Source organism: Alexandromys fortis, unplaced genomic scaffold, assembly GCF_014885135.2.
Source record: "Alexandromys fortis isolate MF-2015 unplaced genomic scaffold, M_Fortis_MF-2015_v1.1 scaffold_55, whole genome shotgun sequence".
In the NCBI taxonomy this organism is placed as follows: Eukaryota; Metazoa; Chordata; class Mammalia; order Rodentia; family Cricetidae; genus Alexandromys; species Alexandromys fortis.
Window position 1 is genome coordinate 7,471,899 of NW_026067936.1, and position 26,527 is coordinate 7,498,425.

A 26,527-nucleotide genomic window follows, 5' to 3' on the forward strand; every position below is an offset into this window, starting at 1 on the left:
GATAATTTTGAACATAATCTCCATGGCCGGTGACGAGAAATAGGCTACGAGCTAAGTGCGGGTTGAAGTAATTGGCTTTTTGTTGTTACTGAGATGTTACTAACTCATACAAGCAAGAGTTCAGGTATGTGTCTGACTTGTGTGAAACTTGATCTTAACCAAAAGGCTGCGAAGCAGTTATGACTTACTTCAGATTATATTTTTCTAACCACTTTTTTATTTGTTTATTCTAATATGTTCGAGTTCGCCTATGGGCCACGCACACGGCTGATGGCTCTTTCTCAGAATGAATACACAAAGTTCTCTCAAGGAATTTACATTCTATTACAGGGCAAGAAACAGGAAAAGAGTCAACCTCTAAGATATCAAAGCCGCAAAAATGTACTTGCTACATAAATTAGTATAAGGTTTGTTAAAGGGCAAGGGCGATGTTTCTCTAAGAATGTGGTCTTTAGCTGGAGCTCTTCATAGTGGGGATACCAGTCTTCTGAAGATGGACTTGCAGGAATTATCAGATACGGTCCTCTCCTAGTATCTGGAGAGGGATGTTCCAGGATCTAAAATCTGTGGATGCACACACCGCGCTCTTCCTCTGCTGCCTCTTAATCTCCCGATGTACTTTAAAGCTCCTCTAAATTTCCTACACGACACCTACTGTACTGTAAATCTTACATACATGATGGTTATGCTGCATTGTTTAAGAAGGAGGACGAGGAAGATGATTCATGCTCTACAGAGATGCAGTAAATGATCTTTTTGATCTTTATTTGGATGAGACTGTGGATGCCGCATCTGGAGATGTACCAACCGGTGACACTTATCTGAGCAGGCCATCAACAGCATCAGTCCCAACCACCTATGCATTTTCTTATCCACTCTTGCTTCCTTTAATTTATAAACTACAGACAGTTAGAAATTTACCACAGTAAGAATGCAAACAGGAGTGTAAGTTGTATAACTACAGTCTCTCTCTCTCTCTCTCTCTCTCTCTCTCTCTCTCTCTCTCTCTCTCTCTCTTCTTGTGGCGTGAGATGAAGCCGTGCCTGCACAGTGGGATGAAGTGAGGACAATGCTGCGAACACTGTGACATAGAACTGGCCCAGTGTGTGAGGGTGACGGATCACAAGCACTGTGGTGCCTTCACAGACCGTCTAAAAACAGAGAGGGCTAGTGCCTGACAAGCCGCAGCTTATATAACATGGAAATTGTGGCCAAAGGGACGGTTCCCGCTCCTGCTTGGGTGAGGTGAGAAGCTGTGAGATCTTATCATAACCCTTTAAAAAATCGCAATTAAAAAAAATGAGGGATTGTTCACTTTCTCCAGTGATATTTTCGGATTTCATGTACCTGGGTCCTCAGGAAGTGAAACTGAAAGTGAAAGGGAAGGGGCGGGGCTGGGCGGGGTTACTGAACAAAAGTCCCGTGGTCTGAAGGAGTTTGTGAAGAGCAGTACAGATGGGTCGGTGGTTTTTAGGTGTAACAGACAAATGGAGTGGCAGAAACTCAGATCAAGAGCAGAAAAGGGAGTTCTGATCTTATTCTAAACAAGGTGAAAAGCGAGTTCAAAGTTTCAAAACTGGAACGACATGATCTATTTAGGTTTCAAAGACATCACACTGGATATTCTAAGAAACTTCATTGGAAGGAATAAACACAAAATAAAAAAAAAAATGACTCCTGAAGCAGCAAAGAGAGTATGATTTGGACTAAGGAGAAGCAGTTATATTGGAGTCAGACGTTACAGAATACGGGGTTGGGAAAGTAGCGAGGGGAAGAAAGGAGCGATCCCTAGGTTTCTGGCTTGAGCAGTTACGGTTCATACTCACAGTGCCTACTGAGATGTGCAATATCAGGAGAAGAGCTAGCTGAAGGCAGTGCCTAGAATCCTGTTGCCAGCATCAACGTATCGCTGCCTCTTGACATCTATGTCAAGGGGCGAATTGAATCTGTGGGTCTTGAATTATGGGAGACAGGAATTCAAACTAAGGTATTGGGTGCCATCCGTATTTATAAAGTGAATGAAGCCATCCAGCTGCACACAATGAGTAGAGAGAGTAAGGGCTGTCAAGAGACAGTCAAAGGAAAGAAGATGACTAACCAGCAAAACAGAAAGAAAACCAGAGAGACATCCACTAGTTTTGTCTACTAGAAGGTTTACCTCATTCTGCCCTCCACTTTAATTGTATTTAGGATAACAAACACACTCCAGAATGAATATAAATTTCTTGGTAATGGTTAATTATCTGAATTAATTAAACTCCACGGAATTTTTCAAATTTTTTTGAAATTTTTTTGTAATGACTTCTGGGAGAAGGCAGAAAAAGCAGTTCTAATGACTTCCTCTGCTATGGTACCATGGAGACAGAAACAGTGATGGCCATCTATACACGACAGAAATATATCCAAGTTTGTAAAGCAAAACCTTTAGAGAGAAAAGGTAAGAAGATAGACACCTGGAAGAACTAAATTAGCTTTTCCTGGTGAGTGATTGGTTAAATACTTGTTTATGAAATTCAAGCAATCAGGGTAATATCTCTTGTCACACTATCTCTGCACACCGGAGGCCAACATCTTCTATGCAGAGCAGGCACGCGCATGAACCTTGCTAGGTCACCATTAGCATGCACACATACAGCACCTCTGTACGTACATGCACTAGCTAGACTCTCCCTTCTCTAACTGGACTCACAACTGAACTGAATAGATTTCCAAAAAGCAATCGTGGAGTTCCTTAACTAGTATGCCAAGTCCTGGGAGAAGGTGTTTGGGCCAATATCCATCCTGATAAACGACACCAAGGCCTTCTGTTCCAAAGACAAGATTGAAAAAGAAATCTCTCCTTTCTGTTAGGCATTATAAGAAGAACAATGGTAAACCTTTTTACAAAGACTAGCTAGTGTAGAGCTCTCTCCCACATCCTTGGCTAGGTTTATTCTTACTTTTTTTTTTTTGGTTGTTTGTTTCAGAGTACTGTAAATGGCAGTGTTTCTGCAATTTATTTCTTGGCGTGTTTTTATTAATGTTTAGAAATGTTACTGAATTTTCTACATTGATTTTGTATTGTGCCACTTTGCTGACATTCTTGATCATTTTTAGAAGTTTTCTGGTGGGATTTTTGGGACCTCCAATGTACAGCATCACATCTGTATGTAAATGGGGATAGTTTGACTTTTTTTTTACCCACCCTGTTTGTACCCCTTTAATTTCATTCTCCTCCTTTATTGCTCAATGACTGAGTGCTTCCAGCACTATATTGGAAGGAGTGGGGATGGTGAGCAGCCCTGTTTTGTTCCTCATTTTAATTGGGTAGCTTTGACTTTTTCTGTATTCAGGATAAATGTTGGCTGTTGGGTGATAAATACATACATATATGTGAATATATTTATGTACATACTCATATATTCATGCATATACATATAAGTGTATATACACATATATAAACACACATACATATACATTGTTTTTATTATGTTGAAATATGCTTCCTCTCAATGATTTTTATCATGAATGCATGTTGCACTTTGTCAAAGGTCTTTTGTGCACCTATTAAGATGATCATTTGACTTGTCTTTAAGCATATTGTAATTATTTCTTGACATATTGAACCATCTCTCTATCTCTAGGATAAAGCCAACTAGAGTGTTGGGAACGATCTTTTTGCTGTGCAAATGATCCTTTGGATCATTGTTCATCCTTTGGAGGATGAACAAGCCTTTCACAGGGGTCACCTAAGACCATCTGCATAAGAGATATTTGCATCACAATTTACAAGAGTAACAAAATTATAGTATTATGAAGTCACAGGAAAAATTTCATGGTTGTTGTCAACAGAACATGATGAACTGTATTAAAGGGCTGCAATATCAGAAAGGTTGAGAACCACTGCATTAGCCTATACCCAAAGGACTCAACATCTTGTTTAACAGATGCTTGCTCAGCCATGTTCATTACTGCTCTGTTCCCCAAGGCTAGGAAAAAATTAAAAATACAAACAAAGCTAAATGACCTTCAATTGATGAATGGATAATGAAAATGTGGAACATATACACAATGAAATTCTGTCTAAAGCTGTAAAGAAATATGAAACAATAAAATTTGCAGCTAATACATGTATGGGAGTAATAAACATTATACTGAGTGATATAACCCAGACCAAGAATGACATATCCCCATGTTCTCTATTTGTGGATCCTATGGATGCTCTCTGAGCCGCTTAGGATCATATGAGCCAATCAATACAAACACTATGTATGGATGCTTCACTGTGACTAATGAGCTACAGAGAGAGACAAACCTGTGGGAGAGAAAGGCATTTATTTTTCATTTATCAATTAGCAAGTGTTTCCTTCTCACGAGCTTCAAACAAACAAACAAACAAACAAAATCCCCCCAAACAACAACAGAATCTCTTTTATAAAGAGAGGAAACAGCTGTGAAAAGAAAGGTAAGTAATCAAATACTACTGATAATAGGTTAAAACACACTGTTAGATTTTTGTGGAATAGAGTTGCCCAAGACACATTTTTTTTTCCACTTACAAAATTGGTTTCTTGTTCTGGACAGGGAAATTCTGAGTTGTATACATTGTAAAGTGTCTTACATGTTGCAAAGCATAACTACTCGAAGACAATCTGAAGCGATTTTCCCAGTAAGAAATGCCACCCAGTAAAACGGTTAGTAGAGTAAAGGGCGTTGGTCGTAAGTGGGGTTCCAGGGCTTCAGACTGCTGTATCTGTCAAGAGGCGAAGAGAAATACATCACGATCCTGCTGATTGTGCCTCTGCTTTGATTGCCCGTCTCTTTCGATTATTAACATAATTGCTGTTGAAATCAAGGAATGCAACGTGGTGATTGCTTCTTGATGTTTCAAAAAGCCTTTTGCCTGCTTTCACATGATTTCTTCCTAGCTCTCGTCTTGAGCAGGGCTTGGCACATTGCTGTTTTGATTCAACTTGGAAATATAATTTATTAGCGGAATCATTGAAATTAGCAGCGTGTCATTATGTGGGGGCTCAGAAAGGACTGCGGTGAAAGCCCCAGAGTTTGAAGAGTTAGCTGATGATCAGCAGGGCCTCGATTGATTCCATGGGGGGAGAGTTTGGAATCGCTCTTTGGGGATTGAATTTCAGAAGAGGAGAGGTTCTTGGTACGGCACAAATCTTTTGTTTTCTAGACGTGTAAATAGCGGTTCACTAGGCAAGGAGCGCTACCTGGCAGGTAGGTGTGGCGCTTGCACGATTATAAACTGAACTTCCCTGCGGTTTCACAGCCAAACAAAGGGAACTATTGAGAGTCAAAGGACAAAGTCTGTTATGCTGTCTTGTCAAGGGATGTCAGGGCCTGGACTTAAGCTTTGCTACCTTCTTTTAGAGCCATCCTGGCCACCAGCATCTGCAGAGTGTCTTATTGGAAACCAAGATTAAGGACACACAACACACGCACGCACACTTTTTTATTTTTAAGTATGTGTGTTTATTCAAGGAAGAGACCTCCTGGTCAGTTGTCCTCATCAGCTTAGACAATGCAACCCAAGTTCAACAGAACCGCTGTATACCCGCTGCTCGTACATGCTTCAGCATTACCAGAGAATGCATTTCATTGAATTTCATGTGTGGTTACTCAGGTCAGAGTCTTTCTAGGAGGATAGCAGGTTGCTGTTTGTTCCGGAATGTCACTGGTGGTACCATAAGGCTTTTCCTTCCATACAAATGGAATATTAACCATAATTTACTGCTCCCATCCCAGCTCTTCCTGATTCACCTTGAAGTCCTTAGCTCTTGGATTGTGGGGAGCCAAACCTCGAGGATGTAAGAAGTGAATGAAGTCATGACTGAACATGTATTATTGGCAAGAAAGGACCAGTCCCTCAGACCCTGTGCCCTGGGGTCTGGCGACCTTGGCTGTGGGTCCCCACCATCAGGGCCTCTCATGGATGGGGACTCCTTACTGGGAGAGGGAGCATGCGCAGCCTTTCCTCTTGTGGGAGGTGAGGCCTGTAGTGGCCGCTTGCTATATCCTTGATATATATTTTTTTTTAATTTTTCAGATGATGATATAATTACTCCCTCTTCCTCCCTCCCTCCAAAACCTCCCATCTGCTCCACCGTCTTTTAAATCTATGGTCTATTTTTCATTCATGGTAATCGCATGCATATTTGTAGAGACATAGGTATTTCTTAATCTAATCTGTGCGGTCTGTATAAGGTTACTTGTAAGGGTCAGCTTTCACGGCTGACCATTGTCAGCCAATGGGTGTGCTCTCCCCTGAGGAACGCCACTTCTCCCACTCTTAGCTTTCCACACTGGTCTACAGCTGTTTGTGAGGTGTTGAGTCCGTGGGGACTTATCCCTGTCACCCTGTTCAGCTCATAGTCTGGGCAGATTGGTAAGACATAGATTCTTTTGTTTGTTTGTTTGTTTTTCGAGACAGTTTTTTTTTTTTTTTCTGTGTTACACTCCTGGCTGTCCTGGAACTCACTGTGTAGACCTGGCTGGACCTGAACTCACAGAGATCCACCTGCCTCTGTCCCCCAAGTGCTGGGGTTAAAGGTCTGTACCAACACCACCTCGCAACATAGATATTTTTTAAAAGCTGATTAAGCCAGTAAATTTTTTAATAATTTCTTCCATGGGAAGGCATCTTCAGAGAAAATATTTCTAGCTCTTAAAGAAGGTTCAGTTAGCAAGGGATGCAGAGATGAAGCAGCTTAAAATAGCAATAGCATAGTTTACATAGAACCCTTCCGGTGGGCAATTGCTCATTTCTATTATGGTGCTTTTTCTCCTACAGTTTAACTTCAGGCCATCACCTGTGAGGCTCAGGTCTCCAAGGCGGGGGTGTATAAACAAAATAAAACAAAATGGAAGGAGGGCTGTCTTCATAAGGCTTCGATCAATACTCATTCTTTCAGTCAGCATGATCGAAGGTTTGAGGAGCGTTCAGGTGTTCCTGCATTTTCCTCTCTATGAACTGAAGGTTTTTTTTTTTTCCCTCACAGGATTTTGATGAGTACCAAACAGAGTGACACATGTCAATAACAACCCACACTATTTTTAAAGGCCACACCTTAGCCGTCTCCAGTCTCATCAGACTTGCTTTATAAAAGTTAGTGAGGCTTAAGGTGAGCCCTTCTGAAGTAAAATTCCTAGACGCTATTATTTATCTACAAAGATAACTTGAGAATTCGCAGGTAATATCTGCCACAAAAAGAAAAATAAGATTAAAAATAGGAATAAAATAATAAATATTTTTAAACTAATTAAGGAATAATGAATAAGAATAAGAATGAGATCCATATCTCCTACAACGGCACAGACATCCACAAATATTTTACAGCATCCGACACCACAACCTGATGTAAGTAAGCCCAGAGGAAACTAGTCTGGTCATTATTTCTCCCAGCAACTATGAGTATCCGGGAGGCATCTGTTGAAAAAAATAGCGGGTCTGATGACAGATGCTCTTTGCCTTCAGTTCCCAGTAATGGTGCTGCACAGTCTTTACGGTATACACACATACGACTGCCTTGAAGAAACTGACCCAGAAATAAACTCCCACAGCCACAGTCATCGAGTATTTGAGAAGGGCATCAGGAACACACCTTGGAAGAAAAGACAGCCCGTCCACCCAACAGTTCAGGGAAAACTTCGAGATCCTCCTGCGGAAGAGGGAAACTATATCCACCTCCCTCATCCCAGGCAAAATATCAATTCAAAAGAGATCAAAGCCCTCACTTTAAAGCCAGAAGTGCAGCTACTGCTAGAAGAAAACATGAAAGGGAAACACCTGAAGCTAGAAGTGGAGGCAAGAGCCTCCTGGACTAGAATCCAAGAGCACAGGAAGTCATCCCCGGAACTGACGCACGGGACCACACGAAATGAAAATGTTTCCAAGTAGCCAGAGAAATGATCAGCAGAGTGAGAAGACAGTCTGAAGAACTGGAGAAAACTATTTGCCACCTACACTTCCTATGGTAATTGACACCTAGAACACACAGAAAACGGCAAAAATTAAACACCCATCATGAAGATGCCGATCAATAAACGGGTTAATGAAACAAAACGGATGTTCTCGAAGAAGCATAAAATGTCAATAAATTTTTAAATTGATAAACATTAAAACATGTTAAAATCTTTAGTCATCAAGGAAACACATAATAAAACTATTTGAGATTCTATATCTCTCCAGTCAGCATGGTTGTGACAAAAAAAAAAAAAAAAAGACAGCAAATATTGGCAAGGCTGTGGAGGAAGAGGAACCTTATCTAGGATGGAGGTAAGGTTCTAGGATGGAGCACTGCATCCATCCATGGGTCCCTCAATGCTCTCTGATATTTACAAGTTAAGTACAGTATTATCAACGTATTATAGATCAGAAAGTAAGCTCAGAGATGTTAAACACCTCCCCAGAGTCATGAAGCCAGCATGCAGGAAGAAGCCCTGCTAGAGGATGCGGGCAATCCTCAGGGTGCATGCTTTACCACTCATCCACAGTGAGATGCAGGAGACACAGGCTTGGCCAGCTGGCTCCAGAAGCAACCAGGGAAACAGCCCGATGCTTCCATTTTTTCTTGGAAGGCATCTGCATTCTTGCATTGTATCGATGATTAAATGACAGAAGCCGTGGGAGCAACGTGACTTACTCAAGTCTCGGGGAAATGTGCAATTCTGTGACAACAGCACACTATGAGAAGATTTGATAGGCACAGGTTTCCAAGTCAAAATGCATTTTATTCACATTCATACAGGAGCTGGGTATTTGAAATGTCAGTGCCGAGGAGATTATAAAAATCATCTCGGGAGGCAGAGCCTGGTCTACAAAGTGAGTTCCAGGACAGCTAAGACCATTTTACCGAGAAACCCTGTCTCAAAAAACAAAATCATGTTACATAGACGACCGAAGTGATTAAGTGATTATAAATAAGCCTTTCACTGGCCTGATTATCTGCGGGACATGAGCTATGGTGTGAGATGGCACAATGCCTGGCATGGGCACCCTTGCCTCTGCCAGCAGCGCTCCAATGTCTGCAGACAAATCTGCAATCTGGAGATTGCAGAAAGCTAGTTAGGCAGAAGATAGCACCCCGTTTAGGGTACTGGGGCAAACAATACCTTTTTCAGTACAAGGTGTGGAGTTCTCGTCTCCCATAGATGGAGAAAAGAAGAAAGGAAGAAGTGAAATACAAAGAAAAAAAGAGGCACATGCATATCCTCCGGTTACATCCAGACAGGAAAGAGTGGGTGCATGAAAGGGTGGCCCTTTCTGTTCTTTCTGCTGCCTGCCTTCTCTCGTCACACTTTTCCTTCTGAGACCAAACTGATCTTTCAAGGCTACTCAAAAGCCAGCCCTTCCATGGAGTCCTCTGGACTCTGGTCTCCTCAGCCACCAGAAGGGAGATTTCTCTCTTGTCTGTGCCTTGGGAGTGCTTGTTCACCCCTATGGTGGGAAAACGCCCCCACCTCGGTTCCCCACCACCCATCTCTCTCTGCTGGCACAACTGGCCTCCCTTGTTTACTGACAACATATGGAATTGACCTTTTCATACATGAAGAAATGAGGGGAGGGGGGCTTGAATACATGCCTTTGAGTATAAAGTACTTTCGACGGAAATCAAATCAGAAAAGCCAAAACAGTTAGTTAAGGGGAAAGCACAACGGATTTAATTTTTATTGTTCTACTCAATAAACTCCGAGCAAAAACATTTAAAACTTATTTTTTCTTACAGTATTATGCCATCAATAATAAATAAGTACTTATTCAAAAAGCTTCTCTTTTTCTTGCTTAAGTTCTTGCTTCTGTGATTCTGTGAGGGCTTAACACAGATAAACTTTATTTCCATCGTGAAAATGAACTAGAGAGAAGGCAGCAGCCTTGGGCCCGGGTCTGCCCCTTTTTGGCTAATCTCCTACACTACTGCTTGAGCTTGGACAAAGCAAGAAACGCTCTGCACGAGCTAACCTGATGGCATCTTTCAATGCAATGTTGTCTTTTCCATTAACTCGTTGAGACCCAAGCTGGACGGGACTCACTTTCAAGGCATTGCTTTATGCTTCTGAAATCAACCCTACCCAGGCTACCGAACATGCAGACTTGCCCCCCTCTCCCCCTCCCTCGCCGCCCCCCCCTCCCAGGGCCACGTAGAGAAATTTCAGACTGCAAAGCCTCACGTGGCCAGAACCGAATGTGGATCGCATCCAAGGGTTTCCTTCAAGATGAGAACGAAGCCCCGCCCCACAGTCCCGCTAGGCAGGGATGGACAAACCTGTCTTCCTGAACCACAGCTGAGCGAGGATGGGCTGAAGAGCTCACAGCTGGCTCCTGGCAGGGCTAAGATGAGCCTTGTTTCTTAAGTTATTATAAATGTTTTAGGGTGGCGTTATTTGTTTTAGGAGTCGAGTATCAACAGCAATGTTTGAAATGACAAACAATCGCTATGAAAGGGCCATGTGTTGCCTAAAATTTAACCAAACATTTTTATCACAGAAAAAGCCTTCTGAGCCATATGGGTCTACCCACCTCCTGAAAGACATTTATAGTTCAGTCTCTCCTATAAACAGTTTAAAACAAGCACGATAAACATTCTGGGGAAAAGCTAAACTTTCATCTGCTACTCTCCTGTTGATTATTTGTGATGATAGGAAGATGTTTACACACGCGGAGGCGAAGTTTATGCGGGAAGCCCTAATGCATATACCCCCTAGGTGGTGATTTATCACCCGTTTATACTGAGAATGAGAAATAAAGAACGTGATTTTCTCGTCTGACACAACATTTCGATAGCTTCTGTGTACCGAGGTCTGTGCTTAGCTCACCAATAAGACCTTAATTCCAAACAGAATGTATTGGGGGAACAAAACATATGCGGCCTTTGCTCTTTTTCTCTCCCTGTTTTTTTTTTTTTTTTCAGTGTTACCCAGTGCCTTCAGAGGCACTCTAAAACTCTGAAGAAAGATCTAGAATCCTGATAAACCTCAAAGTCCACGGCAAGGTTTAAAGGAGCTACAGGTAAAGAATCCGGGTAACTAATTCTCTTAGTATTTCCTGGAAGCTTCTTCTCAAGGAGAATAGGTGTTAACGTTAAATTGAAGCGTCTCTTAGAAGCTACCCTACCACCCTCCTTGTCTCAGTCAACAAATGTTTGGAGATGGCAGCAGTTTTGGAGAAAATGTCATACTAGACGGAGGTTATTGTGGATTGATGCTTAAATATGATATCTAAGAAAACACTTTATTATTCTTGCTTTCTTTCTTTTCGAAGTTCTGTGGCTCAAACACAGGACCTTGCGCACACTGGGCCATCACTCTACCCCTGGTCTACATCACCAGCCCTGCTGCTTATTTTTCCACACTCTGAGCAGCTGAGGCAGAGCACAGGACACAGACTCAGGAGAAAGCTTTGTAGTTGGACTCCGTGGAGATATTTATACTTTTCTGTACTGATTTTCTTCCGCTAGATCTAATTTTTGAAACACAACATGGTTCATGGTGGCAACTGAATGAGCTCCTCAATATGGCATGCAGAAATTTAGAAAAGAAACCCCTAATTTATCTTTCAAGGATTAGCTCTTTCCCTCTTCCTTCAACCTTTGCCTGTACATTGTAGACTTCGGCAGCTCTGAACTATTTGTGGTCCTTGGACATGACATACCCCGCTGTTCCTTTACTGTTTGATCACATTGGAATGCTCGTCCCTTCATCTATGTCATGAAACACTTTAATGCAGGCTCCACTCAAGTGCCACGTCCTCTGTGAAGCCCTCTCGTCTCTAGGTCAATCAAAGCACGCCTACCGCAGTGGCACCAAGCATGGCCACTCTTCCTTTACAGCCCACTCCTTCTAGGTCATTCTTTGAGAAGATTCAGAGCCCACTCAAGGGCATCCCATTTAACATATCCAAACCATCCTATAATTGTTCCAGATGCTTGGTTAAATATTTTGTCCCCTTCCCCCGCAAAATAATTTGAAGAAAAAACTACCGGTGTTATCACAATAACACCCAGCATGTATACAAATAAACAGTATAAAGAAGACCACAAAATAAAATCTTAAATTCCAATTTAGAGACTTTAAGTGATATTTCAGTGACCCTTATCCAACTCTGAAAGTTCAGCCCGGTAAGCACAAAGAGCCACAGAAGATCAAGGAGCAAGAGGGGCTACGAGAACCTCTAAGAATCTGATGAGTAGTTAGTTGGGTCAGGGCATTTGTGTCCCTAAATTTCCTTATTCAGTTACACGAAGAGATGTGCTAGGGGCATAAAGACCACTTAGGATGTGCAAGTGTAAAGACAAAAGGAACAAGGATGACAAGGACCTGGGTCGGGTCCTCCACTTCCTTCCGGTCTTCTGCTTGTCTTCCGAAGGGCAGCTATAGCAGGCGTTGTTCTCTATGGAACTCATGCTGCGGCGATAGCGGCAGGAAGATGGCTGAGAGGGCAATGGAAGGTAATGTATCATCAAGGACAACGCCTGGGAGGGGCGACGGTAAGATCGAAGGGAGAGTTAGAGGAAAGGTTTCTGCATTGGGGTGAAGCAGGAGTTCAGGTCCACCCTGGTCCATCACAATGGGGAAGGTGGAAAAAAGCTAAAGGTTTTTTGGCATCAAGAAATAGAACAAAAGTATGTGCCATCGAGAGAAGAGGCTGAGAATGATCGAATTTAAAAAACTTTCCAATTTCTGCTGAAAGGTAGTTGAGGGCAATTCCCAGGAGACTGCCTCTGTCTGTTTTCCCATGGTTTTGGAAGGCCTCCTGTCTCCTTGACTTGCCAGCCAGTTTCTCATTAGTGCACCATTGGCACAGGCAGTCGAAGAAGTGGACAGAATCACTGTGAGCAGCCAAGCCTCCCCACCATCCTCTGAAGCACCTTGTCACTCACAAGCGCACAGCCTTAGGCCAAGACCCCAGGCTCCTCTGTGCTGCCCTGCATTGTAATACTAATTTTTAAATAAATCTTAACTTACAAGGTCGTGAGAAAACGAAGAGACAAAATGTGTAAAATAGTCTCACACAATGTCTGCTCTGTAGTGAATGTTCAAAATTTATTCTGTTCCTGCCTAATCCTCTGGAAGCCTACATATTCTGTCTTTGCTCTGTCATAGGCACCTGCTCACCATACTGCCAGAATCCTTGTAAACATTATCATATCTGAAATTCAATCACAGTTCAATTACTTTGGCTCCCATCATCTCTTCCCTTGCCAGCTTGTTCCCATCCCTGAACTTTCTGTGCCAGCCACTCTGAACTGCCTGCCCTTCCCCAGACATACCGTGCTCTCCTCTATGGCACCTGCTCTTTACTCCACAAAACCCTGCTTCCCTTTCCTTGTCTCAAGTGGCCCATTCTTATTCTATATGCTATAGTTGAACTAAAATGATTGTTCCTCTATGAAGCTAGTGTATTTACATATCTATTGCCACGATGTATTTCTATTCTTTGCTTTTAGTCAACTCTGTTGCGCTGTGGATTTCATCCAAATGTTAATCATTGTGTGTGTGTGTATGTGTGTTATGGGAAGCACACATGTAGGTGTGTCAGTGAACACACAATTTTGTGTTTGTGCATCTTCTGTTCTCATTCCTCAGGAGTCACCCACCTCGTTTCATGAGATGGAGTTTCTGAATGGCCTGAAGCTCATGCATTAGAGCAGATATCCCGTCTCCTACCCAGAGTTGGAATCGTGCAACTGTGACTAGCTTTTCAGGTGGATTTTGTGGACCGATCTCAGGTCCCCAGACTTGCAAAGCCAATACTTTCATGACTGTGCTGTCTCCCCAGACCCCGTGTTATTGATCTGAAATGGTGTCTGGTCCATTGCCCAATGTAACAGGTGCTCAGTGCATCAAAGAAGAACTTGGTCTTCCTGTAAATGCCCCTGTGAAGGGTTGTATGTTTTAATTCTGTTAAAAAAAAAAAAAAAGGCCTTGGACCTGGAAGAATTAATGTCAGCAAATTTGGAATCTCAACTTATATTTTTTTTCCTTCTTGAGGCTGGGGATTGAAGCAAGGGTTTTCTGTTTATGAGGCAAGCACTCTTACCAAGATGCATTCTCCTCAGCCTACTTTATTTTAGTCTAGAGGGAGACTATCCTCCTCACCTTTACACACACACACACACGCACACACACACACACACACACACACTCTCTCTCACACACCTCCTGGTGATTTTCCCGGAGAATTCCCTGTGATGATGATTTTTCAGAGGAAATTGGAAGAAAGTAAACAGGAGAATTGTGAAACAACATTTTCTGTTGTCGGCATGTTTGTGTGTGTGTGTGTGGGGGGGGGTAGTCCAGAAGGCGACGCAGGGAAGTTGGGGTGGGTAGAGCAGAAACACTCCAGGGGAGGTCAGAAGGTGCAGTGAATCTACCGTAAGAGCTCTACCACTCTTCCTTCTGTTTACAGAGGAAAAAAAATAGCTAATTGACGTAGGATGTGGGCGAGCTTGGTTTCCATCTTGATCCTGTGTTACCTCATCTTGTGGTTGCCTCAGGAGCTCATCAGGGCCAACCATTTCCAGCGCTTTAGGGGGTAAAAAGAAATCAAATGAAACAGCCCAGGCTTGAGATCTTCCTCTTAGACTCCGGCCAGCCAAAGGCCCATTTCAATCCCTGGAGGCAATTATTACAGGAAAATTATGGAAGTGTCAAATTTGAGATCCTGGGAGATTGCACCAATTTAAACTCTGGATGTTATTCTCCTGTTGATAGAACAAAGAACCTGGTTTAAAGTCATCTTGAAACCAAAATTGTAAGCAGGTGGCATCCAGCATTTATCACTGAAGAGAGAATATTTTCAGAAGTTCTTTCTTCTTTGTGTGCTGACTTTGCCCAAGTATGTAGTTCAACTTCTGTTACCCACATAAATTAACTTACTTCCTTTGGTTCAATCCAGGTATTAGTATAATGATGAAATGTAATAGTGACTCACCAGTTGCCTTGATGGTGTTACAGGATCGGTTTTGTATTTCTTTTTCCATGTCAAAATAGGGTTGGAAGCTGGGCATAGTGGCACATACCTATATTCCTATATTTCCATAATTTAGGAGATGGTGGCAGAAGGATTATGAGTTAACTTCAACTCATATGGCCATCTTCAACTATATAGTGAGTTCCAGGTCAACCTTAGCTATACAGTGAGTTTGAGACCAACGTTTGCTGTATGAGATCTTGTCTTGAAAGACCAAAGAAAGGAAGAAACAGGGATTATGTTTAGAAATTAAAGCTGAAGTGAATATATATAATCAAGCTATGGAAGGTCTGAACAGTGCAACCTGATGAGGTACTCTAAGCTTTAAAACATGGCCAGGCTGCCTCAGACTCAGAGAGCCTCCTGCCTCTGCCTTCCAGGTGCTGGGAAGTCACTACTCAGATCTGAATTGCTATCAGATCAACCTTTTTATGATTTCTCTGATGGGTAAGACCATGCACCGCTTGACTTTCTATCCCTATTGCATTTAACATAATGCCCTTCATATCCACCCACAAATTGATATAAATGGCAGAATTCCATGTTTATCTATGCTGGAGAGTAAATTACTGTGCATCTATGCCATCTTTTCTGGATGTGTTTATCATCAGTGAACAGTTAGGTTGAGTCCATTCCCTAAAAACTGTGAAGCATCCTGTTGGCAACACGGGGATACAAGCATCTATCCCAGGTATGCATGTCATTGCCTTGGAATTTTAATCTAGGAGTGAGATAGATTACTGGGTATACAGGACTAGCTGCAATCTTAAACTTGTCAAGCTCTCTAATGAAGATACATATGCCAGCGTGTTGTCAGAAATCCCTTATAAACAAAGAAGGTCAGGAGCCTAGGACTGAACCCCCTAAGCCTCTGCATCTTGTCACTCCACATGTCCTGCAACACAAGTACTGACAGCTTGCTCCAACGAATCAAGACAATACCAAACTGCAAGGGGGAGGCTGCAGAATGCATTGAACTTTTCACCAAGAGAATGAGTGAAGCCAAAGGAAGACACCAGGAGCAGACTGCCAAGACACACAGGTGGCTCCCTCCCAGGACTTCTACTATGAAGTCCAGCCAAAACTACGTCTTTAAGAGAAACAAATCAATGATCAGACCTTGAAAAAACCCTCCTTCCAATTTTTTGGTAGTAAAACGTGCCAATGGCGGAGAGAGTATATCAAGTTAAGCAAAGATAATTGTATCTCTTTATTTTTGTATGTTGGTATTTTAGTGCTGGCTTCCTTTGATGCTCCTAAGAATTAGCTGAGATTTTCAACCAGTCTTTTGAGGTTTGGTGAGTTCCTGTTCTGGAGAGATGCAAAGGAAAGAACCTTCCTTCCTCTTGCTCCCACATGAGGGAAGCCAGTGGTTCATCACTCTTCTTGAAGAAATGAATCTCCCATATATAAAAGGCTCATTTTTCTCTCTGGGAAGTCTAGTGAATTTGGAGCACTGTTTTAAAAAATTAATCATTCAGAAGAAACATCTTTGGCTTCAGCAGATTGCAGAGTGAGTTGTGATCATCAATGAGACCTTCCTCATGCAATCCTACTACATTTTATTGGTGATGTCATGGAATAAAATAAAAAGCCACCCGGTCCATTTCATGCAAGAAATGAACTCAGCCAAACAGGAGCAAGTTCAGTACAATGGCGCACAGTCATAATCCTAGCATATAGGAGGCTGAGACAGAGGAGGATGTTGAGTTCAAAGCCAGTAGGAGCAATACAGCAAGGACAAACTCAAAAACAATTAAGAGGAAATATTAATGTTATTATTTTTCTTTGAATGGAGGTTTCTGTGGGGGTCTTGACTAAGATGCTTAGAGTAAGGGAAATCATGTGCCAAACACTAATAAAAACAGGTGTCGTTGGGGTCGGCATCTGTCAACAAGTGATGTGCCTGCCACTCAGCCATTCTAGTCTGCCGCTATTACCATGTGGTCCCTAGGAGATGGTGAAACTAGCTATTGACATTCTAGAAGCATCTATGGCAACTTCACATCACAGTCTCTTTAAACCCCTCACTGTAAAGGCACCACTGTCATTTGACCATATGAGAGAGAGAGAGAGAGAGAGAGAGAGAGAGAGAGAGAGAGAGAGATTTAAAGTTAGTCCCACTTATTGTTCAAGGTGATGTAGGTAGGACTTAAGGGGAACGCTGGATTTTAAAAGATATCCTTACCTGTTAGTAGCAATCAAGATAGAATTTGCACCAGCTGAAAACCCCTCTTCTACTTTCAACAAATTATAAGACTTTTGCACAAAGAATGATTTTTCTCATCCCAGCACTAGAGGAAAATACGGCATTTGCGAAGGATCACAATAGATGGGCTCACCCTCTGGAAAATGCTTGACTCATGCAAGTGTATAACAAGCCAACTGACTTGACAGCTTGACGGATGCTACCTTGGCTCTTTCGTAAAATGGGGGAAAAGGGATTTAAAATTTTCATCTACTTAGAATTCTATGCAAGCAGAACACATGAGATGTCCTTTCTGTACATAACCATCTCCAGATAACACTGAAGCATGTGTCCTTGATACTGAACCAGGACAAGAGATCTTAGAGTCATAGTAGATGAAAGTCACTTGAAAGGCTTCTGCGATGGATAGTTTTTCTCACTTTAAATGTAAGAAAATTTGCAATGGAAATACATCTTGAAAAAGCATGATTTTCTAGCAAAGGCAAGACAAGATTTCTTTCTTTCTTTCTTTCTTTCTTTCTTTCTTTCTTTCTTTCTTTCTTTCATTTTTCTGTGTCAGCTGCCATCTTCCCCAACTTCCTTTATTTCCTGAAGCACCACACCCTCCATCCTGGCAGTGCCAGGGATAAAACTCTGATCCAACCTTACATATGTTAGGTGAGGTGAGAGCTCCTTAATTAAACTGCATTCCTTGTGTTTGTTTTTTGAAACTGGAGACAATGGCTGACTAATGGAGCCTGGGCTGGGCTGGGCTGGAAAGCAAAAACCCCTCCTGCTTCCATTCTCAAGCGCTGGGATTATGGGGATGTGCTACTATAGCTGACTCTCAGCTCCCCATCTTTTAACCAACTTTACCTTCTTGTATCTTTTCGCATCAAACAATCCGTGTATACACCTATCCCACTACCCCTTCTCTTGGGTTGGAGTCTATTATCACTAACGGATCCAACACTACCTTGGCTAATCACTTGGAATGGGGCATGGGAATGTGAACAACCTTGCAAATGCCAGACCAAGCCTCCAAGAACAAGCAAGACAAAGGCAGAAGCTTGGGCCTTTCGTCTTCTGGCTTTCTCAGATACTCACCATGCATTCAACAATTCTTCCTCAAATAGTTATTAAATTTCCCAGAATACAAACCATCACTTTTTTTCCCTCTGAAGTTTGGAATGCACTCCCTACTTTGATTAGATTTGTTCAAAGGCAATCTTCTAAAAGAGCTGATCCAATGGAAGCTTTTTACATGGTGCATACTCAATAAATTGATTTCTACATCTTTCTTTTTTTTTCCTTCAGCAGTTATACTATTTTTGGTACATAGTAAAACAAAACTTTTGGTTAACCATAAGCTTTATGAAAGCACCAAAGGAGATTTTAATATCTTACATTTCAGATTTTACATTTAGATTTAATATTTTACCAAAAAAGTATCTTGAAATAATAAAAATGATTGGGTTTAGAAGAGTCCAGTGGTTCTTGGCACGAGCATTCAGGCCCATCCTTTCAGGGGATTCCATGGTACCTCAGCCCCCTAAGTAAAGCATTGCTCCTTTTCCCAATAGTAGGAATAAATACACAATAGAGTTGCTTTGTGAGACATGGAATGAATCCTTCCCCAGTGAGGATGTGCTGAGTGCCAAAGAGCCAGAGGGGCAATGCAGGAGAAAAGCGGATCTGACTTCCTTTAGCTCATAAGGCAAACTTGTAGAAAGAAGAGACTTCAAATCTATTCGGCGGGGCAGGCTATTTGAATTGGGAGAAGTAGCTCTTCTCTCTGTGTCTCTGTTTGTCTTTTGTATTGCCCAATAGAAATTAACAGACATGCGTTCCCCATGGACCCTAAGGACACGGGAAGAGTGAAGGGTTAGCCTTAATGGTACCTTGGAGTCACTTGAAGTAATTCTCTATGCAAAATATTAATAGGGAAGATCTTTCTAATATTGGTTTAAAAGGAGAAAAGTGGCAGCTATGAACCACTGACATTTTACCAAGCAGCAAATATGTTTTATTTTGATGTCCTGCCATCATGATCCAGGTACCTTTTCACATTTACAGCAAAATCAACCCCATCTTAGAGTTGACCATATAACTTTAGAGTAAAGCCAAGTATTGTAGTTAAGGTGCTTGGTGTCTTTCCCACTGGGCCAAAGGAGCCTAATATTAGTATTTGATTCAAATTTCTCATTACAAGGTGATGCTTTTTATTGAGATCCCAAAGTAAAGCCTTTCACAAAAGTTCTTTGAACACCTTCAATAGGAATTTTTTTTCTAGATACTGATACAGAGCCAGAGGAAGGCCTGCAAGCTCCCAGGTCTATAAAAATGAGTCAGAGCGCCAAATATGTGCTCCCAGCATCCTGAATGTTTGTTACCATGGAGATGGTACAAACAGCAGACAGGTACCATGCCTGTCAAGTCGTTTGCGTCTGGTGGTGCCATAGAAACCTAGCCCAAAGCATGTACCAGTCACAGTGATCAGGGAAAGTGAGGGACTTCAAGTTTTAAAGTACTGTTTTAGTCTTTGTGCAGGAGAGCCCTCAACCTTTCCCTTCTGTTTGTTTCTCGCCAATGTCTAACAATGAAGAGCAAGAACTGTAACTGGTAAAAAGGGTAGACATAATGATGAAAATCTGCCCGAGTTTAACTGTGATTAACGAGGGTGATTTTTCAATATTCGAGAAGAATGTGTCTTTTCTTATAAATACGCAATTTTAAATCAGCTTCTGCTTACGAATCTTTTTTGGCTATTAGAGAAACTCCCATTCCAGCAAAGCTATGTTCAGGCAGGTCTGAATACATGCAATATCTTTATATAATCTCGGTGGAAGAAATGGCCAGCCCTTCATTTTAATTAATATTATGCAAAGCACAGACGGTATATACAATGATGAGCTGCCATTACTTTTATCGGCTGTCTAATGGTTCACTGAGTCATGACCTCAGGGAGTTTGTTATATCAGAGTTCATCACCATGGAAGCAAGTATGATGACATATTACCTTGTGATATACTCTTCTCTTAGTCATTTGTCTGTCCTTTGTGACCTACTCAGTGAAATCAGTTTTACTAACACCTTTACAACTTAAGAGTGATTATTTGAAATAATTTTTTAAAACAATTAGATATTAACCAATATTTTTTAAAAAGAAATTATCACCATAGCCCTATAATATAAAACTCACCTTTCAGATTTTAATGTTGGTCCAAATACAGATTTATTTTTTTTTAAATAAAATTATAACAATGCAAGAAAATTGCTCAAAACTTTGCTCTTAAATGGATGCTCAGATGTTCTTAAAAAGCTTGTGGAGAACACAAGAGGTTTTTTTCTCTCTCCAAATTTTATAATTAAAGGAGGAATTAAGAACTTATCTTCTTTTTCATCAAGGAACAATAAGATTTAGAAAGCAGCACTGTGATAAGCTTCCTGGAAGGAAATTACCAAATAATTCCAGTACAATCCAATAAATAAAACCCTGAAGCAAAGAGACCACAGAGTACTAGCCTTCGACCCTTATTCTTTGGCATAGAGCTATTTGGAATGAATGTACATCCTAAGATTTGAACAAAAAAGGACAATTAGCCAATTTAAAATTTAGGATATTGCCTTTGGTATAATTGTGCAGGCCCAATTTTCATGGCATTACATGGGTGGATCTAAGACTCTAGGAATATCAAAAACTTACTTTATTTTACTTATGGCAAATTTTTCTACTGAAAATCCTTTAGGCATCTTGCAGTCAAGTAAATATTAGAATGATTTTAATAAAAATTAAAATCCTTTGCTCGGTTGAATCGAGTAAAGAAATCTGGAAACCAAGTTATGAACTGGGAGCTATTCATTTGATGTCACACATCCAAAAAAGGTTTTTCTTTATGGATATATGAAGAGGGGCTGGGAAGATGGCTCCATTAAGAGCACTGGCTGCTCTTCTAGAGGACCAAGGTTCAATTCCCAGCACCTACCTGGCACCTCACAACTGTCTGTAGCTTCTGTGCCAGGATATCCGACACTCTATTCTGGCCTCTGAGGGCACTATACACTCATGGTACACAGATATGCATGTTGGGAAAATAGCCATACACACAGAGTAATAGAATAATAATATATGAAGAACTCTCACAACCTATCTAATCTATTAAAAGCCAATCTGAAAAGATAGTTAGTAGAGGGATATACAGATGACACGGGGAAGAGAAGAATGCAAATAAAGGAAATGCAAATTGAAGCAGCAATAAAACACCACTATTTAATACCACTACCTAACAGAGCAGACACAATAAAATTAATGGTAATATTAAGTGATAGCAACGATGCAACCTGTGTGACCCTGATGATAGAAATGTAAAATGATGTATCTATCTTGGACAACATCGGTAGTTTCTTTAAAACACGCAATGTGCTACTACTATAGGACCCACCAACTTTATTCTAGTGCTTATACTAGGAAACTGAACACTTAATTTATGAAATAAACTGAGCACGAATGCTGATTTAAAAAAAAAAACCCTTCATTTATAGTAACAGAAAACTAGAAATAACCCAAGTATTTTTCAGTACGCGGCAGATAAACATCATGCTGACACTAGGCAGCAATTGAAAATGAATCACTTATATATACAAGGCGATTGATGAAGACTCATACTAAGTAAGGACTCTCCTAAGTAAGGACTCTCCAATGGGGACGCTGGAGAGAAATCTATGCCTAGAAGTTATGTGCCAGCTGGTCCTACTAATGAAGCATTTTTGAAACGGCAAAATATTACTGCTCAAGTAGGGATGGGCAAAGGAAGCAGATGCAGCTCTAAAGGGCTGGGCACCAGGGGTCATTTCAGCGGTAGAAGTGTGCTTTTTCTTGCCAGCTGCATTGCTAATTTCCTAGCGCTGTGACTGCACAGATCCCTGCCGTTAAAAGAATTTGGTTAAAAAATTCCTCTGCATTATTTTTGAAAATTGTATTTGAGGATCTAAAGTTTCTCAAAAGATAAAGTTTGACTTTTTTTCCACAAATTTTAAAATTTCAATTAAAATATATATATAATGTCCCTATTCTGCTTTTTCCTTCCTTCCCTAGTGCCTTCGCTCCAAGCACTCTCATACTCCCTGTTTCTCAAAATGATGGCTTCTTTTTCTTTGATTATTATATTCACACACATTGAAACTTTGGGTACAACTTTCCTCAAACAACTTCCCCTCTAGAAGAACTTCCAACAAAAGCACCAACGTTGCTTCTTGATTGAGATCTATATGGTGAAGGAAATGTAGCTCTTGTGATATAACAAATGCAGTTATAGAAATGTACTTCAACCAGATATTCCATAGTACAAAGCAGTAGGAGCATGAAAGAGGCCATATTTTGTTGTATTTAAAATTATGAATGTTGGTTTTAAGAGCAACCTTCCTAGATAAGAACCCCCAAATTACAGTGTTATGTTTACAGCATGGTCAGACACGTGTTTGCAAATCCGTGCCCTTTTCCCTTCTTGGATACTACTTACTACTCTTCATCAGAACTAACTGGATGAAGCAAAGGACTCCAGTGAAGAAGACCAGATGGCACTCTCAAGGGCTCACCTAGCCACCACAACCACTTCTCAGAACAACCAGGCTCTGGCTGGGCACAGGGAGACAAAGGTGAACAAGGTCTGATCTTAGCTGTCAAAGAAGCTGCCCCAGAAGTGGGGAGCAGGGAGAAAGGCTTCCTTTGTAACCATGTAACAGGACACACACTGTGACAAGGGGGACATGAGTGAAGGAGGCACAAAGAGTCACACTGAGATCAATGCAGGACCTGGGGGATGCCGAGGCAGTGGGGACTTCCTGAGACTGGCTAGGTCTTGAGTGATGAATAGCTGTGAGCCACACGATCAGAACAAACCAACCAACCAACCAACCAACCAGATGACAGAAACAAGACCAATCAAAAGGAGCAAAGCCCTGTGGTCTGGATTCAGATAGCATCCACAAACTGACTTGTCTATTCTATACACTAGACCAGTTGTGTATAAGTGACAGATGGGTGAACTTTGCCCCATATATTTTGCCTCCCTGGCTGCCTAGAAACCAATAGACTTGTGATTGGAGGTCGGTGCTGAGACTTGTGTTGAAGTACAGGTGTGTTTCCACATTTGATTATGCAAGGTTTAGTTTGCGTACTGTGACATAGATAATCATGTTATTTTAAACCTGTTTTTCCATATTATAAAGTTCTGCAACACCTACTTAGTCACTGCAACGTCCAAACAAAGAGAGAGAGAGAGAGAGAGAGAGAGAGAGAGAGAGAGAGAGAGAGAGAGAGAGAGAGAGGTAGCATATTTATTGGATTTACTGGGTGGTCTTTGTGGTTATAGCGTTCATCTTGACTAAAGGGTGGTAGTCCAAAGGTATGAAACGAAACTTGCCAGGGACATTTCTATTCCAACCAAACCCCTGTCATATTGCTTACCTGTCATCTTTCTTACAATCTCAACTTACCTCCTTTTCCCTGAAAAAAATTCAGTAGTGTATTTTAACTGCCCAAAATAATACAATTCACTACTAACAATTAACAGAGTGTGTCCAGACGACTATTGCTCAATGTGCCTGGCAACCTCCTCCTAGCCCTTTCAATGGTCTTAATAGGTAATTGTCACTTGGAAGGCAGGAAGCAGGTAGGCCTGAGGTACTGTTTTTGTTTGTTTTATTTGTTGCTTTTCAAGACAGGGTTGCTCTGGGTAGCCCTGGCTGTCCTAGAACTCACTGTGTAGACCAGGATGGCCTCGAACTCACATACATCTACCTGCCTCTACCTCCCAAGTGCTAGGATTAAAGGTGTGCGCTACCATAGCCTGGCTCGGCCTGTTTTCTTATAGAATCCAGGACCACTAGCCCAGGAACGGCACTGCCCACAATGGGTTGGACCCTCCCCCATCAATTACTAATTAAGAAAATGCCCTACAGCCTTGGCTAAGCCCAATCTTACAGAGGCCTTTGCTCAGCTGAGGCTCCCTCCTCATCAATGACCCTAGTTGGTGTCAAGCTGATGCAAAACTAACTATTCAGCACAGAGTTCAAGAAGAAAATAATATCCATGTAATGAAAATATTTTTCTTACTCCAGGTCTGGGTCTAAGCTCTCCTGAAGCCCAGAATTCATGTCAGGGATGAAAGTGAGGTGACTACTACTCTCCTTTAGAGGCACAGTGGTCTGAATCCTTCCTGTGCTGGCCAGGGCAGAGACAATGCAGTTCAGAAGACAGAACATTCCCTAGTTATCTGCTATAGCACAGCGTTGTCTATTTCTGTCCACTATTAATCTATAATTATTTTCCTTTGTGGTGTTGAGAAATCGGAGCAGGAGGTGTACTGCTTAAAGAATTAATTCTTTCCTGAACAAGGAGAATTGGACAAACTACAAGCCCGAAAGGGTGAAGGACCTTCTTACTTCCTGAGGCTCACGAAAAAGTCTGCAATTAGCCCAATTGTCTAAGAGTTTCCACAGCCCCACCGCTGGCCATGTCTAACTTTTCCACCATGAATCGGGTTGATTTTCCTGGTCCTTCGGACGGTCCTCTGCCCTTTTGTGGCCTTATCACCTCTTTCCTAATTGCAGGGAGGGAAAGCTAACTGGAACTGCCTTTTGAGCTTTGTGTTTCTCTTGCACTGTGACATCTTCCTGATGGCTCAACACTTGTTCCTTCCATTCGAGGTAATGCTGCCTGACCATCAAATGAACATGATAGGAAACAGGCTCCTGGTACGTCCTACCTCACCCACCAGAACTACCACCACCCAGCATGGTGGCTGTCAGCGTGGACTTTGCGGACTGATAATGTGTCATGAGCTATGGTTCTTGTCCTAGCCTCACCTCTCAGAATATAGGCCGTGTCGTACTCCATAACTATCCATGGAACAGATGCTTCCCCAAAATAGTCGTCTCAATCCCACCACTTCCCTGGGAGATTTAGCTTAGTCATTACTTAACTGACTGGGATTTAAAAAAAAAAAAAAATCCTCCTGCTAACTGCGATTTTCCAGGAATATCTTGAGTCATTCCAGGGAGGACAGGAAGCCCTTTCGTTCTCTCTCTTTCTCTCTCTCTCTCTCTCTCTCTCTCTCTCTCTCTCTCTCTCTCCTTCCTTCCTTCCTTCCTTTCTTTCTCTTCCTTCCTTCCTTCCTTCCTTCCTTCCTTCCTTCCTTCCTTCCTTCCTTTCTCTTCCTTCCTCTTTCTTTTGCTCCTTCTTCCTCTTCCTCTTCTTCCTCTTTTTCTTCTTCTCTCTTGATAATAAATACAGCGAGATGGTGTGGAAAGGCGTAGCCTATGAACTAAGGAAAAGTCAGGCTGAAATTCTATTTCTGTCCTTAGAGTATGGTCTTGACAAATTCTTAATTTCTCTTAGGAACCATTTTCTTATTTGTAAGGTAAAAGTAACTGTGATATCTACTCTGTTAAGAGATAGAGAAAGTTAGATAAATGAGTAATTGTAGAGTAAGCATGGGGCACTGTTCACTGGCTAGTTAGCAGCTGATTCTGTCTCTTCTCATTTGTTTTCTGAATCCTCATTGTCTGTGACTGTATGTCTATATGCACAGGACCCAACCTATGCAAGTCTGGAAGCTATTTCAGTAATACTTCCTAGGATCCCATTCTTCCTATAGCCATCCTGAAAAACAAAACAAAACAAAACAAAACACTCGTATGCTTTCCCCAGTTGAAAACTACAGCAGGCAATTGCAAATCAGTAGGCTGCTTTGAATCCTGGGTTTGCCTGCTTATCTTTCCAGAAACAGAAATGTTTCTGGGAAGAGAGATGGGCTAGTGCAATACATAGTAACCTTTAGCACCTTTCTGCTCGTGACATTTCTTATTGTAAATTTCTTAACAAGCCTTGTAAAGGAAGCACTATTCCCACTTAGAATATGAATACCTGAAGAATCATTTGCGAGTTAGAGCAAATGGAAGTGCCCTGGCCAATTCTTTTATTGTTTTCAAAGAAAACAAATGGACAAATACAAGAATTTTCCTCTCAGAACAAAGAAAGCTTATGAGAGCGATGGAGTTGTATTCAATACAAAATGAAACTAAATTTTCATTAAAATAGCTCATATTATGAAGATACAAAATGGACACAGACTAGAGGATCTGAAGATACCTTTTTCTAGGTAGCTCCCAATGGTTGAAGAAGGTATTTCTAAGGAACTCTGGGATATGGTAATTCCCCCTGGAGGACGAGCACACTACATGGCAACTTGGTAAATGTTCATGAAGTTCCCAACAATGCACAGGGTTTTATATTCTCCTGGGATGAATGGAGGTGTTTGGGGGAGCTCAGGAATAAACTCTAAATCAGACCACATGGATTCTTCTTTACC

General features: G+C 41.5%; 1 protein-coding gene across 1 annotated transcript in view; it reads right to left on the reverse strand.

The window, feature by feature from the left end:
* Nrg1 (neuregulin 1) overlaps positions 1-26,527 on the reverse strand; it is a 961,794-nt gene that overhangs the window by 257,250 nt on the left and 678,017 nt on the right. The window lies entirely within an intron of this gene.